We start from the raw sequence: 15,774 nt of genomic DNA on the forward strand, positions 1-15,774 counted from the left end.
CTAATACCACCTTTTGTACAGAAGGCTCAGAGTGGCCAAAACTACAAAGACATTGAAATTGGGATTGAAAGATGGAAAAAGGCAAATGTTGGGAGATGTTCTACCAGTGGGCCGGGCAGGTGACAACATAAGGGTGTGGAGCAGGTGGACCAGGAGAGTCCAGGCCTCTCCAAGGGACAGCCTCCCCACCTTTAGCGGCTGCTGCCTCCAGAGAACACACACCCAGTGTTCAGAGTTGCCCTAGTTGATTCTCAAAAGATGGCAGAAATGCAGATTTCTTGATGTATGTGTTTCAAAAACTTTTTTTTAACTTCAGGTTTGAATGTTTGAGATTAGGAATCAGGCAGTTATTTTCCTTGGATGGATGGAGACGACCAGGAGGGGACACAGCAGGGTTGTTGGGAATGGCGCCCTCTGATTCCTGATCTGTCAGTATGTGAAAAACAAAGTGGTCCATTCTGTGTCTCTCTCCGCCCCATTCCCGCTCATGCTGTGGCTTCGTCTCTCAAAAAAATAAATTTAAAAAAATTAAGAAAAATAAAAATGAAAAAAACCTAAAGTGGTCCAGATGAAGCCTGTATGGCAAGGGACTGGATTCTACATCTAGAGGCGAAGGTCCTCAGGGGCTAGTTTAGTTCTTGGATGCCCCAGGATTTATACCCAGGGCCCTTGTGGCAACAATGATGAGCGTCTTTCTCCTCAGCGTGTCTCTCAGACTAGAATCCAGGATCGAAACTTGGTTTGGGCCCATTATCTTAAAACTGAATCTAAAAGGAAGCTGCTTATAGAAAGCAGAGCACTGTTCACCCCACTATTTATCGGGGAAGATGGGACTTGATTCTGTTTCACAGCTGCATCTGCTCCCACCTCCTCCTGACAACATGGGCCACAGGAACGCAAGCTTGTGAAGAAAACTGCACTCACTCCCCAATTACAATGAAAACTTTATAAGGGGGTGGAAGAAGGAGTGACAAAAGAGACAGGAACAGGAAGAGGGCTGAATTAATTTTATACCGTTGCCTAATGTATATTTTAACATTTTCCTTATTTAATTTCTTTGGGTTTGGGACATAATTATCCACCTGCCTGTCTGGCAGTATTTTACTCAATAATGCTTCACATAGCAATGCCTCGGGTTTCAGAGCATTATCTCTTGTGCTAAGTTTGAAAAACCAAAATTGAAATGTGTGCTATCTTAAAGAAAAACAAAATGTGTGCTATCATAAAGCAAGGCAATAAAACATTCATCAAAAGACACCTTCTCATAAGCCAGCCCGGAAGCATTCTTCTGAGGACACAGGCCCAAACTGACACATAGTATTGAACCCTAAAATTAGGAGCTAGCACAGGTGTGCAGGCAATGCTTATTTGAACAAAGCTGAACTCAGTCACACAATAGTTAGAGAATCTTCTTTCTGAGATTAGAATTTAATTATTTAACATAAATAATGAATCATAGAATCATAAGTACATACTGGAATAAATACTCACTAGGATATGATAAATTCATGGCACAAAATAAGTATCTGACATGAATGATGAATATGCATAGCACATGAATAAATAGAAACTTAGACTTTAAATTTTAATTACCACTGTCACCAAAATGTACATATAATATACAATATACATAAATATATTGAAGAACTTGGTAGACTGTTTTGTGAGATAAGGCTATAGATTTTTTAAAACCATGGGACCAAGAACGTTTGACAACCATTTACTCTAAGTCAAAGCATTTGCAAGGGGACAGAGTCACTATTGAAGTGCTTTCCAGCTCACTGAGCCTAAAAATCCTTGAGTAGTAGGACAAGGCAGCAGGCAGTAAAATAAATTTTATGATTGTTACTTTTTTATTTTGACATCCATTTTAATACAAAAGTTTGTCTTTTATGAGTTCAATCTGTTTTAAAACAATTTATTCTCTAGGGAGAATAAATACCACATTTTGTTAAATGTAGATCTGAAATCTTTCAAAATGAATTGTGTTAATTCAGGTATCATATCTGGAGTCAGACCTTGGGCGAGTTACTTGCCCTCACTGTTCTCCAGTTTATTTCTATGTAGAATGAATATGTTAGTAGCTAATAATTAATGTTATGAAGTTGAATGGAAACCTGAGTTGGGAGCATCTAAGTGTTCAATAATGGTATTATTGTTCTTCTTATTACTGCCATTTCATACACCTGTAGTCTGAGAGAGGCCCAAAGTTCATGTGTTGGTTGTGCTCCTTAATTTTCATAAAGGCTCTTAACTTCGTCCCCTTCACAGTGGATTCTATCTTCCTTTGATCAGTCACCAAAAAAATACAGAGTTTTGTCAGATTTCAGCCCTCAAATCCTTATTAATTCTTACCAAAAGCCTGCTTGTGGCAAATATTAATGGGACATTAAACTCTCCATTTATTTATTGGAGGGATGTGAGGAATGGGTTTCTGGGAATAAAGAATGCCACTAAGTGTTTAGTTCTACATGTAATTTTTTTTCATTAAATATATTGCAGCTGTAATTTTGTGTCTGTTTTAGGAGAGAGAACTTCCAATCATCTGATTCTCAAAAGTATAGGTGGCCCCACAGACACATTTGTGGTGCGATTTTCTGAGTCTTCTAATATTCAGATCAATTCAGGCCTTCGTAAAATTGTATATGGGAACCGTAGCGGCGTTCCTTGTGGTAGAATTTTTTACTGAATGAAGTTTTGGCACCATTTCATTGCCATCTGGTTTCTTTCGTAGGTCATTGTCTAGCACTACCTTTACAATACGTTTTACAATAGTCTTGTTGTGAGGACTTGACAAAATAAATTTTACTTATACCTTAGTGTCATGAAAAGTTCTGAAGGGTTGTGTTTACCTTATAGACAGGTAAACGTTTTTTCTTTGGACTGCTAGAATATCTATACTGCAATTCATATACAATTCATATACATAGAAAATTTTACTATGGATTGAGTGTTTTGCTATGATGGTTTTGCTTTATCTGGGTTTCTCACATATTTTATTTGAAACAGTAAAAACAGAACATACTTTTCCCAGTGTATACCACCACTCATGTTCAGTGTCTTTCAGTAAAGTTACATCTCAAACGCCCGGGCGACTCAGTTGGTTAAGCGTGCAACTCTTGATTTCAGCTCATGACATGATCTCGAGGGTTCCCCCCACCACCACTCCACCCATCCACATGTCAGGCCTGCTTGGGATTCCCTCTCTCTCCCCCTCTCCCTAAAAATAAAGAAATAAACATTAAAAAATAATTTTAAAAGGTTACATCTCAAATGTCCACCCATTTGGTTATGATTACAAATAAGACATTTCTTTACAAATTTAGTGAACGCTTATGAGATATTTGGAAATTTGGGGTTAACATGTAGCGGTATTAAAATGTACTCTTGGTAGCTTGCTTTTTTCTGAATTATTGCCCACTGAATATCATAGTTAGCAAAAGACTGGATTGGCCTACAGAGGGAGACAATATGATTCAATAGAAAGTGCCCCTCCCCTCCCCAACTCATGGAGTTAGAAGATTGATTCTAGTCCACACTCAGCAGCTTCAGGCAGAAGTCCTTTCCATAAGTAGGAGACAATACTACTATACCTATATACCTCATAATATTGGGGTGCTAGGGTAAATAGTACAGTGGAAAATGGTATAGAAATACAAAGTATTGACAAAACCCACACTTTGAAAAAGTTGACTTAGATAAGAGGAGTTAAGATGGCAGAAGAGTAGGGGAACCATAGGCTTGCCTCATCCCTCGAACACAGCTAGATAAATGTCAAATCACTCTGAACACCCAAGAAATCGAATTGAGGACTGAGAGAACAAACTGCACATGTAGAGATAGAAAAATGGTCATACGATGGAAGGTAGGAGTTGCAGGAGTTGATTTGGGGAAGAAAAGAGCTGGAAGGTAGGAAATGCAGAGAGACGATTTGGGGGAGAAAAGAGCTGCAGGTGCTGCTGATGGGGAGGGAGCCCTGATCACAGAGAGAGAAGTGAGAGTGAAAGAGAAAGAGAACGAAAAAGTCGATTTCCCCAACTACCCTGCTTAATAGAGTCGGAGCCATGCTCAACCTTGTACTTTGAACCTGTGGCTATAAAGTTTTCAAGTCATAAATTTATTTAGTCTATTATTTAGTCTGCCTTCACCACCTATTCGTTGCATGATCTTGGGCAAGTTTTGGGGTGTGCTTGTCCCTCAGGCTTCTCGCAGGTTGTCAAAAGGAATAAATGAGATAATACCAGTAAAACCCTTTAGTTCAGTATTTGCCTCTATATGTGAAATTCAATAGACATTAGCCCTTGTTATTAACATGTAATTCCTTTGCTTTGTCCTTAGTTAGTAGGCATTACAAAATGAAATTTCAAGCCGTTTTATTAAGCTAAGATATATATGTGTAAATTGTTCCCTATTACAGCAATTGGTGACTGAGGAGATTTTATAAACAATAATTAATGAGATTTTAGGCACTAAAATGTAATGGAAAAAGTTTTAATTTAACAATTGCTGTTCAGAGTATCCCAGTCACCCAATTTTAGTTTAATGGCAATGGGTACAGTGGAGGGACTTTAATGAGGCAGCTGCTAACATGATTGTGCCGTCAGGTGTGTTCAGTCCCCAAACACATAGTCCAGCTGTATACAACTCTGACAAAACACAGCCCTGCAGAAACAGAGCCAGAGTCCCCTCCTTACCTACAGAAGCAAACGGAACAGAATGCTGTGTTACAGTTTTAGTTGCATACACAATTTCAGAGAGTGACCAAATTTCCTTGGAAAATCACAAGGACATGTTGGTAACATCCGATTCAGTAGGTGCGCCACAGCCTTTGCCCACAATCCCTTTATTATACATTAAATCTAATTGGAAACAATTATACAAATTGCAATGACTAGAAAATATTAGTGAGTCTAATAAAAATAAGTTCAATCTGATCTGAAGAAAATTAAGATGCAAAATCATTAGACTCCTTGAAGGGCTACTCAAAATTTATTCACTAGAGTCCATGTCCTATCAATGTATGCTGTATATTTATGCATTTTAAAAGGAGAAGGAAATGTCTGCTTGGATTACAACGTGATCCTGATAAACGCTCTTGATGCTCATATTCTCTGGGAGAGTGAAGTTATTTGTTGCCAGTATGCACCGAGAAATATCAAACATTACAAGCAAACAATTTTTGTTCAAATGTTCACAGAAAATTCACCATCGCAAATACCAGCAAAAACAGTTTGACAGTGTAAGAACAAACATAACATTGTTTCAAAAAATCCTGTGAAAACCTTGTTTAGTTTAGTACTAAGATGAAATGAAAGAAGAACTCAAACTTCTCAAATATTCCTTCCCAGAGCACGCACTGGAACCCACATAAGATGTAATACCTGACAGCTGATCCACTCACATACTAATTTATCTCTTCATTGTTCCTAAGGAATACTTGATTTGGGATAGAACAACCTTCTGATTGATTCTCCAAACAGAATTAACTTAAAATGCACAAGCAAGGAGCTAAGTAAATTTCTCTGCCAAATGAGGTCCATAGGCACTGTCCTTTTATATACTGAGCAGAATGTCACAGAATCTTTTCAAATATAAACTCCCTGTCACTTCCCACTGTTATCACAACCAGACCAAGCAGTTGATTGTGATAGGAAAGCCACTTCCTAGTCACAAATATCCTCACCAACAACCAGGTAGGAAAAATTCATCCAAACAATTTTGGGAGCAAAAGATCTTTCTCTTATGGGCCATGTTAATGGTATTCTGTAGCAATAGAGTTATAGTAATAGAAAAGTAATAGAAAAGAATGCTGAAATATATACAAATGACCAGACATAAGTTAGCAAAGGTGTAACCAGACCATTAGCCACACCCAAAGGAAAAATGTGACACCAACAGAAACCAAATGTTGGTTCTCTGATCCCTTGCCTAGTTCATTGGAAGGAAATGAAACCCTGCCTGTAGTCTTGCCTCTCAAACCAAATATTCCTCAAGGAGAGAGAAGGGAACATTTTCTCACATATCATTAGAGCAGTGCAGCCCCCTTACTTGAATGTTCCATTGGGCACCATTGCCTGCTGCCTCTGAACCGGCTGCCCACACCGGGCAGCTCTGGTCCATAAAGTTATGTGGAACCCACAAACCCTCTCAGGGAGTCCCAAACCTCATGGAACATCAGAATTATCTGGTAAACCCTACCTGGAGGTATCATCTCTGACCAACCTGATGTGAAGTTCTAGGAGTAGATCTCATGAAATCTGTACTTTCAAGAAGTTCCCCACAATAAAAGCATATAGTAAAGGTGCAAAAAATAGTTATTGAATTACTTCCTAGGCAGATATAGAACCCTAATACACAGATTAGCAATTAGAAATCAGAGTTTACACCACAGTCCTTCTCTTTCTGTGGTAGAACACCTACTTCATTGCTTCGAACATAGAGAGACAGTTAAAGAGGTCCTTTAACATTCAGTAACAGACAGGAGGTCATATGTCAGAAGTATACAGTGTCCCTCTTCAGAGAGATGTTGCCTGAGTCTCCTGTATTCCAACTGTAACAGTCCCTCTTCAATCCCCACTAAAACCCATAATAGAAATCAGTGCTTAAAAGAATCCCTCTTAAAGAAATTGTCCTGTCATTGCCAATATCTCAAAGAATACATTTGATCTTAGAAATAGCTAAGTAAAAGCAGTATTAATGATACTTCTTTATCCCACTTTTGAGAGGCCACAGTGTAAAAAGAACTGAATTTTAAAATGATCAAATGTAGGGGCATCAGACTGGCTCAGCCAGTAGAGTATGCAACTCTTGATCTTGGAGTCTTAAGTTGGAACCAATGTTGGGTGTAGAGGTTACTTAAAATGATCAAGTAAGTTTCCCTTAAAACTACAGTCTGAGTTCCTTAAAAGGTAAAGCTTTGTATTTATAGCATTTTTAACACATAAAAGGCACTCAAATCATGTAATCTGGAAGGAAGGAAAGAAAGGAGGCAGGGAGTTGGAGGGACTGAGGGACAGAGGGAATAAGTTAAGTCAGTGTATAAATGAATGAATGAATGAATGAATGAATGAATGAATGAATGGCTTTTGTTAACATATATATTTGCCTTTGCTAACCTTTATGAAATGAGAAGGTAAAATATTTTACCCTCTTCATTATTATGATGTTCAGTGAATTTTTCCAGATAGTCTCTTTTTTCATAGGTATAACAATGTCTCTATTTTATTTACTTGGATTTGCTGTATTTCTCAAGAATGCAAGGCAAGATGTATCCATCCACCTTTCCCTGGAGAACTCTTTTATAATTATGTTAATTTTTGGACTTTTTAATGAATTAAGCATTTAGCCAAACTATTGCCAGATTGCTGTTCATGTATGGAAATGATGATACCAACCAATATATGCTTAGAGAGTAATAAAGCAGAAATGCATTGGTTCCTAAAATATTAGGGATTTATATGCATATTTGTAGTAGGGATTTATATATTAAGAGAGAAAATAACATTTTACGTTAGTAAAAATGACAAAAAGCTATGTTGCAGAGAATGTCATGCCATTTTTTTTTTCTCGTAAAGAAGGAGGCACAGAAAGGTCCTGAATCTTCAAGAAGTCTCTGTATGTTGTCAGATTTTGAACTCAGTGTGTTTGACATCAAAGCTTACATTCTTTTCAGGTAAATATTATTATAATCTGGATCAGGATTTTCATATGCCTGATAAATAAAATCCATCCTACTATGTTTACTGTGTGTTAGCTCACATGCAATTGTTGCTTAATCAAAACCCAGTAGGATCTGACGTCCACCCTAAAGAAGTTCATGGCCTCCACGGAAGGGTAAAACAGTGCACAAGCGATCATGCTATTTTGTGTTAAGACCTGAAAAGGAGGTAAATAATCATAGTTAACCTGTGTCTAGCAACTGCACCAATTATATGTCAGCCTCACAGGAAACCCTAAAAGTGGAAGCTTAGAGACACAAAGTAACTTATCCAGGAATGAAGTTCAAATCAGGCAGTCTATTTCTGGCACTCTTACATTTAATTACTATTCTATATTTTTCTCAGGTTAGAAAGTGAAGGAGAGACTGGAATAAGAGAGATCAGTTAGGTCACTGCAGTAATCCACATGAAAGATGTTAAGGACCTGAACTAGCATGGCAGCAGGGGAATTGGGAAGGAAGTACACAGGAGATACTTGATAGAGAGAAATGAGGGCACTTGATGCCTGATCAGAGGTAGAGGAGGCAGGAGGAGTGTTGATAAGATACAAGGAGGGGTCAAAGATCAAGGGCTCTGGCCCAGATGAAGAGAAGAATGATATATATCTTTAACAAAAGTAGAAAATATAGAATCGAGAGAGATTTGTGAGGAGGAGAAATGGGTTTAAGTTTTGACATGTTGAGTTTAAGGAAGAGATTTCATAGGTGTAATAAGGTTTCTAATCAGTTAAGACTTAGGAATAAAAATGACTCAAAAAATATTCATGGCGGAAAGTCAGCTGATAAAAATGCTATTTATCATGTATGAAAAGACTCACGTGTTGTTTAGTGTCCCTTAATTAAACCACATCTCACAGTCAAGTCCATTCCTTACTGGGGTCTTACACTCTTGGGGGTGCAGCACATTCTCGACCTTAAAGAGCTTTGCAGTTTTCATTACACCCTGACTGACAAAGACCTGGGAACCGTCTTCTGGGAAAGTGAGACAACATAAACAATTTCTGTCCTAAAGATCCTGGGAGAGTATCCCCAAAGCTAAACATTCTATTTCTTTTACATTTACATGCTGAAGAAGGCTATTTGGGAAATGTAAATACTTTTAAATTTCATGAGAGTCAGTGCCTAGTCATTCTTGTTTCATGAGTTGCCTTTTTGTCTTAGAAGACAGTCTGTGCTAAATTGCCATAAACTGTGATTTAAGTAAGAAAGTATCAGCCTCTGTCTCTAGAGGACTCTTCTTTTAGTCCAGAGGACCATCTGCACTTGGTGTGGGAGATTTGTTTACAGATGCTAAAAACTGCCTCCACAAAAATATTTAGCCCCACCCTGCCCCATCCCGAACAACAAGCTAATTTTCCTCCAGAAAGAATGCATCAACCCCAGGCCATTGGCACTTCTACTGAGTTCTTCTGTGGACAGAGTGGTAGCTACTTAATAATGCCAACATTTGCAAGTGGAGCTCAAAGTTCATCAGCTTTTAATTTCATATAATCCACTAAGTGTTCATTCAAAAGAAAACCAACAGACTATGAAAGTAAATTGTAAACTAATTTTTCAAAATAGAAGGGACTAACAATAATAATATGTCTAATAACCAGATAAGTGCCATTGCTTATATTAAGACATTATTTTCCATTATTTATTAGACATTTGGGAAAATTGATTCTAAATTCTCTTTATTCCTAATTCTAAAAAACTTACTATGTGATTTTCAAAATTCTCTTTATTCCTAATTCTAAAAAACTTACTATGTGATTTTCAAATTCAATATAATATGCAGAAATGGGAAAATATCTTAATGCGGTTTGTGTATTATCTCAATGAAAGTTAACTGAACAACTGAATGAATCAATGGATCAATGAGTCATGTATTATTTTTCACTAAAAATTTAAATAGTCTGTCATGTATAATTCCCTAATTTTGGTCCAATTTTATTTAAGTTTTTGTATTTGTACATTTTTATTAAGATTCACCTTTTATCTGATAAAATATATGTTTTTGGTACTATAAATTCAGTCAATAAGCAGTTTAAACATTTTTTTTTCCTGTGCAAATCCTTGTGTGAGGTGCTGAGATTGCAAACATCAATGAAACACAATGTCTACCTTCTCCAGTTTATATGCTTTTCTACTGGGTGAATCAGATGCATAGCTAGTATGCAAATCTTATGAATCCCAGAGTAGGAATACATTGTATTTACTCATATTTGTGGCCATTGTGTTAAAACAATGTTTGCCACATAAGATGCATTTACATGCCTGATACTGCAGTAGTAAAACTCTAAAAAAAATGTGGAAGGGGCACAGAGGATCCACTGACCAGTTCTTCCTAGAGCAGTCTGTTTAAGGAGATGACATTTGAACTGAATCACATAGAAAGAAAGAGGAAGGAAGGAAGGAAGGAAGGAAGGAAGGAAGGAAGGAAGGAAGGAAGGAATAGAGGGAAGGAGGATGGAACGGAGGGAAGGAGGGAGGGAGGAAGGGAGAGGGGGAGGGGAAGAGGAAGGGACGGAGAAAGAGTTCAAAGCAGAACAGCATAAGCAAAGGTGCCCTGGTGCTAGATAAAGTGGTTTCCAAGAGACAGATGACTCTACCATGTAGTACAATGGTTGCAGAAACTGGCTCTTGTTAATAAGAGGTAATCTAAGGACAGGGAACAGAGATTTAGCTGTCTTGCTTAGGATCCATTTCTCTGTAGGAAATACACGTAACAGCTAAAGAAATCTAACTCTGCATTATGTTGTATAGCATGCAACATGTTAAGCTAGTAACGTGCAGTTCAAGAGTTGTAGAACAGTCCTTTGTGCTGCAAAACCACCCTGTTCAGTCCTTTTACCTTTCTTCACAAACAGTCCCTGTAAGAGTCCACGACTAAAAGCGTTAAAGCTTCTCACCAGCAGCGAGCTATAGTATCCCTTGGAATACATAACCCCTTCTCACTTAGCTAATTTATAGGTCTGTCTAGTCATGTGAGAGGCCAACATAGAATTCCATTCAGTGATTTTTGCAATTTGATCAGCTCGAGAGGGGGATAAGGGAAATCTTCAAATATAAAACTGTCCAGTGAAGATAAGAGCATATAATTTAGGACATGCAGCAGTAGACAGCATTAGTTATTGCTCTTCCCTATACGCTGAACAAAAGCTGAGAGTTCCATACCTACTGACAGAATTATGACCTCCACTTCAAGCCTTTTGTGGTACAGATGTAAATAATAAAGTCATGTAAACAGCAATAAGTGAAATTTCAAATCCTCTACATTTATCGGATTTCCTCATTTTAGAGAATTCATTGGGTGTTAAATGTGTTATTAAAGGAAAATGTTGGGTCTCAAGGATTTGTAAGTGTGGCAAAATTCCCAGTATCAAGATTAATCTGTCTGTTTCTTCTTTTCTTCTACAAGTACACCACTGAGCTCTAGTGCACATTTTTCTTGTTTGTTTTCTTCTTTGTCATCCAGCTCAGCCGCATAGGCTTCCCGCAGTCATCTGTCCAATAGGCCTGGGCAGAGCTACGTGCTTTGCAGTGCTCCATGACCCAACCCTAAGGTTGTTAGGAAGGGTCGTTAGGGAGTTGTGGAGATGCTAAGCAGAGAGTCATTAATGCAGGTAACATGGGTGAGGTCACCTCCTTCAGCTACCCTAATAAAACTTGAATGTTTCTCAACTTTTAGAATACTTCATTAAAATGATAGAGTATGAGTCTATAACCTAAAGTGTTCAGGAGACATGTGAAGAGAATCCCCTTTAGAAATGTATTTTGTGTCAAAAAAACCCACCTCAACTCTCTTGAGGAATGAATGTCCAAATTCAGAAAGACATCCACTGAGAATGTTATATAGCTCATCATTTTCTTCTCCAGGTGTTTCTATGGAAACATTTTAAAGGAATTCTCGAAATAGAGTAGAGCAGACAGAAATAAAGACTCCAATTCAGAAGCAGTTTGTGAGAGTAAATATTGCTTTTAGAAATCTATTGAAATGTTCCTTTCTACTCCTAAGAGAAAGACAAGAAGGAACTCAACACAAATTGTGTGAAGGATGCACATATTATTAGCCTAGACTGGTATACTTTATTCGAGCAAAACATGTTCTAGGAAAAAATTATGAGGACTACATAAGGAGCCTGGTGTAATAAAAAGAACACTACCTATGGAATGAAAAGATGCATGTTTCCCCATTCATTGACATGTGACCTACTAGAAGTCACTTAAATTCTCTGACTCTCCATCCCTTCATATATAAAATAAAACCATAATAGACTCTTGATTACTGTTTAATGGGTTGGTGTAAAGCTCAAATATAATAATAAATATAGACACACCGTGTATAGCTCCTCCACCTAGAAGGAATCTATGATTCCTCCTTCCAAAGAGTAACTTCTCAAGTGTCCCAAGTGGGCTGCACGTGTATCAGGGCCCCAGACCAGATCATTTCCTGGAGCGAGGCTTTCAGCTTTTCTGAGCAGTGGGTAAATGCGGTGCTGAGTTCTCTGCCTGTACTCTGTGTGCACAGTTGGGGTCTGGGGCTGGTGCCGAGCCCTGTGTTTGATGTGTATTATCTGCTTTGCGGGATTATGGGAAGCAGCATGGTGCTAGAGAAAGAGCACAAGGTCAGTAGTGAGAAAGACCTAGGTTTCAATCTCGGCCCCACACTTATTAAGCATCTCTGGCTTTGACTTCCTGCTCTGACTCTTTGAATTAAGCCAGCTATCATATCCTGAGCTTCTCTGGGCCCACCACAATTCCTGTGTTGAAATTGTCTTTGGTCCTTGTTTCATGAAAATATATTTGCAAGATGCTTACCATAGTGATTTTTATCTCTACTGGCAAAGGTAGCATGAAAATTCAGCTCTATGTAATAAGAATGCAGTATAAGTTATATACTTTTTCCTATACTAATGATTCTTCTTCTCCTTCTCCTCCTCCTCCTCCTCCTCCTCCTCCTCCTCCTCCTCCTCCTCCTCCTCCTGCTTCTTCTGCTTCTTCTTTTCTTCTTCTTCTTCTTCTTCTTCTTCTTCTTCTTCTTCTTCTTCTTCTTCTTCTTCTTCTTCTTCTTCTTCTTCTTCCAGTATAGTCTACAGTGTTATATTAGTTTCAGGTGTACAATATAGTGATTCAAGGGGCGCCTGGGTGGCTCGGTTGGTTAAACAATATAGTGATTCAACAATTCTATAATTACTCAGTGCTCATCATGATAAGTGTACTGTCAATCCCCTTCAATAATTCTTCATAAGATTTAAGAACATCTTTTTAAAAAAATAATGGGAGGTTGGTATAATATAGGGGCTTTGAAATTCAAGACCCAGTCTCGCCACTTGTTGCCTGTGTGTCCTGAATCTTATAAACCTCAGTGTCCTTAGCTATAAAATGGGAATGATCCCTTGAGCCATACTTAATAGGATCATGAAATTAAATGTAATTTAATATAAGCAGTACATGATCAAAGCCCTCCAATGAATTCTAAAATGTAGATGATTACTATTATTCTGCACTATTCAGTGTTAGTGATTCCTATATTCTCTATTATTATTCTTATTAGGTCAACTTTGATAAAGAAGCTCTGGGTTTTCTCTCTTTTTGCCTTAGTATTTTTAAACTAAGGTGATGTCTCTTCTTTTAGAGAAGCCAATTTAGAGTCAATGTTCTCTCTGGCAATTAAAGTTGAAAACAGGTGCTCCTTGCATTCTCTTGTCTCAAATATGCAAATGCTTGATTTATTTTTCTTTATATAATTATACTTTAATCATTGTGGAAAACAGACTGAATATTTTGCAAAACTGTGTTAAGTACAGAATGTAACAAGAAAAAATATTTTTTATGATGCAATCATCTTTCATCTGACAATTATAAAAAGAAAAATACTCATACATGTGACATCTTAATCATTATGGCATACCTTTGATGTGGTCAGAATATTACTACCTATTATATATATATATAAGAAAATTATTTTTCACATTACCCCTATCCTATCCAGTTGAAATTTGCTTCTTTCCTGAAGTGCGATCTAACTTTGAAATGAACATTAATACAGTCTTTTGTTGTTTTACATTTGTTATTATTATAATTATCTAATAACACAACTCTGACATCTTTCCACATCAATATGTATAGGTCTGTTCAGTGGTTCTCAGTAGGGCAAATTTGACCCACACGCTATATTTGGCAGTGTCTGGAACAGTTACACAACCGTGACACTATCTAGTTCCAGAACATCTTCATCACCCCAAAAAGAAACCCCATATGCATTAGCAGTCACTCCTTACTCTTCCCTTCCCCAAGTTCCTGGCAACTAATCTTCTACTTTCTGTCTCTGTGAATTTTCCTATCCTGGACATTTCATGTTAATGGAGTCATACCATATGTGGCCTTTTGTATCCAGCATCTTTCAACCAGCATAATGTTTTCAAGGTTTATCCATATTTTAGCATATATTAATGTATCAGTCAGCTTTGTGGCTGAATAATATTCTATTATGTGGATATACTACATTCTGTTTATCCATTCATCAGTTGATAGACATTTGGCTTGTTTCCACATTTTGGCTTTTATGATTAATTCTGCTACTAACTAATATTCACATATAAGGTTTTGTGTGAACATATCTTTTCAGTTCTCTTGGGTATTTAACTAGGAGTAGAATTGATGTGTCATATGGTAACTTAATGTTAAGCTTTTTGAGGGACTGCCAAATTATTTTTCAAACTGGCTGCAATATTTTACATTTTTACTAGCAATGTGTAAGAGTTCCAAATCCACGAAACCTCTCTAACACTTATTTATCTTTTTTATTATACTCATCCTAGTAGATGTGAAGTAGTGTTGTGGTTTTGATTTTCATTTTCCTATGGTTAATGATGTTGAGCATCTTTTTTACATACTTACTGGCCATTTGTGTGTCTTTCTTAAAGAAATGTCTATACACATCCTTTGTGTATTGTCAATTGAGTTATCTGTCTTATATTGGATTGTAAGAGTTCTTCATATATTCTAGACACACGTTCCTGTTCAGATATATGACTTGTAATTTTTTTCTCCCATTACATAGCTATATTTTCACTTTCTTGACAGTGAAGCACAAAAATTTTAACTTTGATGAAATCTAATTTATCTATTGTTGTTATTGCCTGTGCTTTTGGTGTTGTATCTAGAAAAATCTTTTACTTAATCTAAGATCATGAAGATCTACACTTAAATCTTTTTTCTGTGAATTTTGTACTTCTAACTCTTACATTTAGATATTATGCATATTGAGTTAAGTTTTGTATGTAATGTGCACAGGGTCCACCTTTGCATAGGATACATAGTTGTCCTATTACTACTATTTGAAAAGTAGTACTATTCATTGAAAAAAACTATTGTTTTTCAGTTGAATTGCCATGTGGTGTTCTTATAGAAAATCAATTGACTGTAAATGTGAGGGTTTATTTCTGAACTCTTAATTCTATTCCATTGATCTACGTATATTTATCTTTATGCCAGCATCAAACTGTCTTGATTAGTGTAGATTTGTAGTAAGCTTTGAAATCAGAAAGTGTGAGTCCTACTACTTTGTTTTTCATTTTCAAGACTCTTTTGGCTATTCCAGGTCTCTTGAATTTCCAAGTGAAATTTAGGGTATCTTGTCAGTTTCTGCAAAGAAGACAGTGGGGATTTTGAGAGAGAGTTTGTTGAATCTATAGATTTGGGGAGTATGGCCATAGCTATTCAAACACAGGAGGTTTTTCCATTCACATAGGTATTTAATTTCTTTCTATGATGTTTTGTAGTTTTCAGTATACAAGGCTTGCACTTCTTTTGTTAAATTTATTCCTAAGCATTTTATTCTTTTTGAAGCTATTGTAAATGAGATTGCTTTCTTAATTTTGGTTTTGGATTATTTACTGTTATTATATAGGAATATAATTGATTTTTGTCTATTGATTTTGTTTTTTGTGATCATACTGAGCTTTTTATTGGCTTTAATTGTGTGTGTGTGTGTGTGTGTGTGTGTGTGTGTGTGTGTGTATTACTTAGGGTTTTCCATATGTAGAATTATGTCATCTGCACATAGAGAT

The 15,774-nt window shown here is 36.9% G+C and overlaps 1 protein-coding gene across 1 annotated transcript in view; it reads left to right on the forward strand.

Moving 5' to 3' along the window:
* Positions 1-15,774, forward strand: part of KCND2 (potassium voltage-gated channel subfamily D member 2) — a 481,739-nt gene that overhangs the window by 326,452 nt on the left and 139,513 nt on the right. The gene's annotated exons all lie outside the window — the stretch shown is intronic.

The sequence above is a fragment of the Panthera tigris genome, chromosome A2, assembly GCF_018350195.1.
Source record: "Panthera tigris isolate Pti1 chromosome A2, P.tigris_Pti1_mat1.1, whole genome shotgun sequence".
NCBI lineage: Eukaryota > Metazoa > Chordata > Mammalia > Carnivora > Felidae > Panthera > Panthera tigris.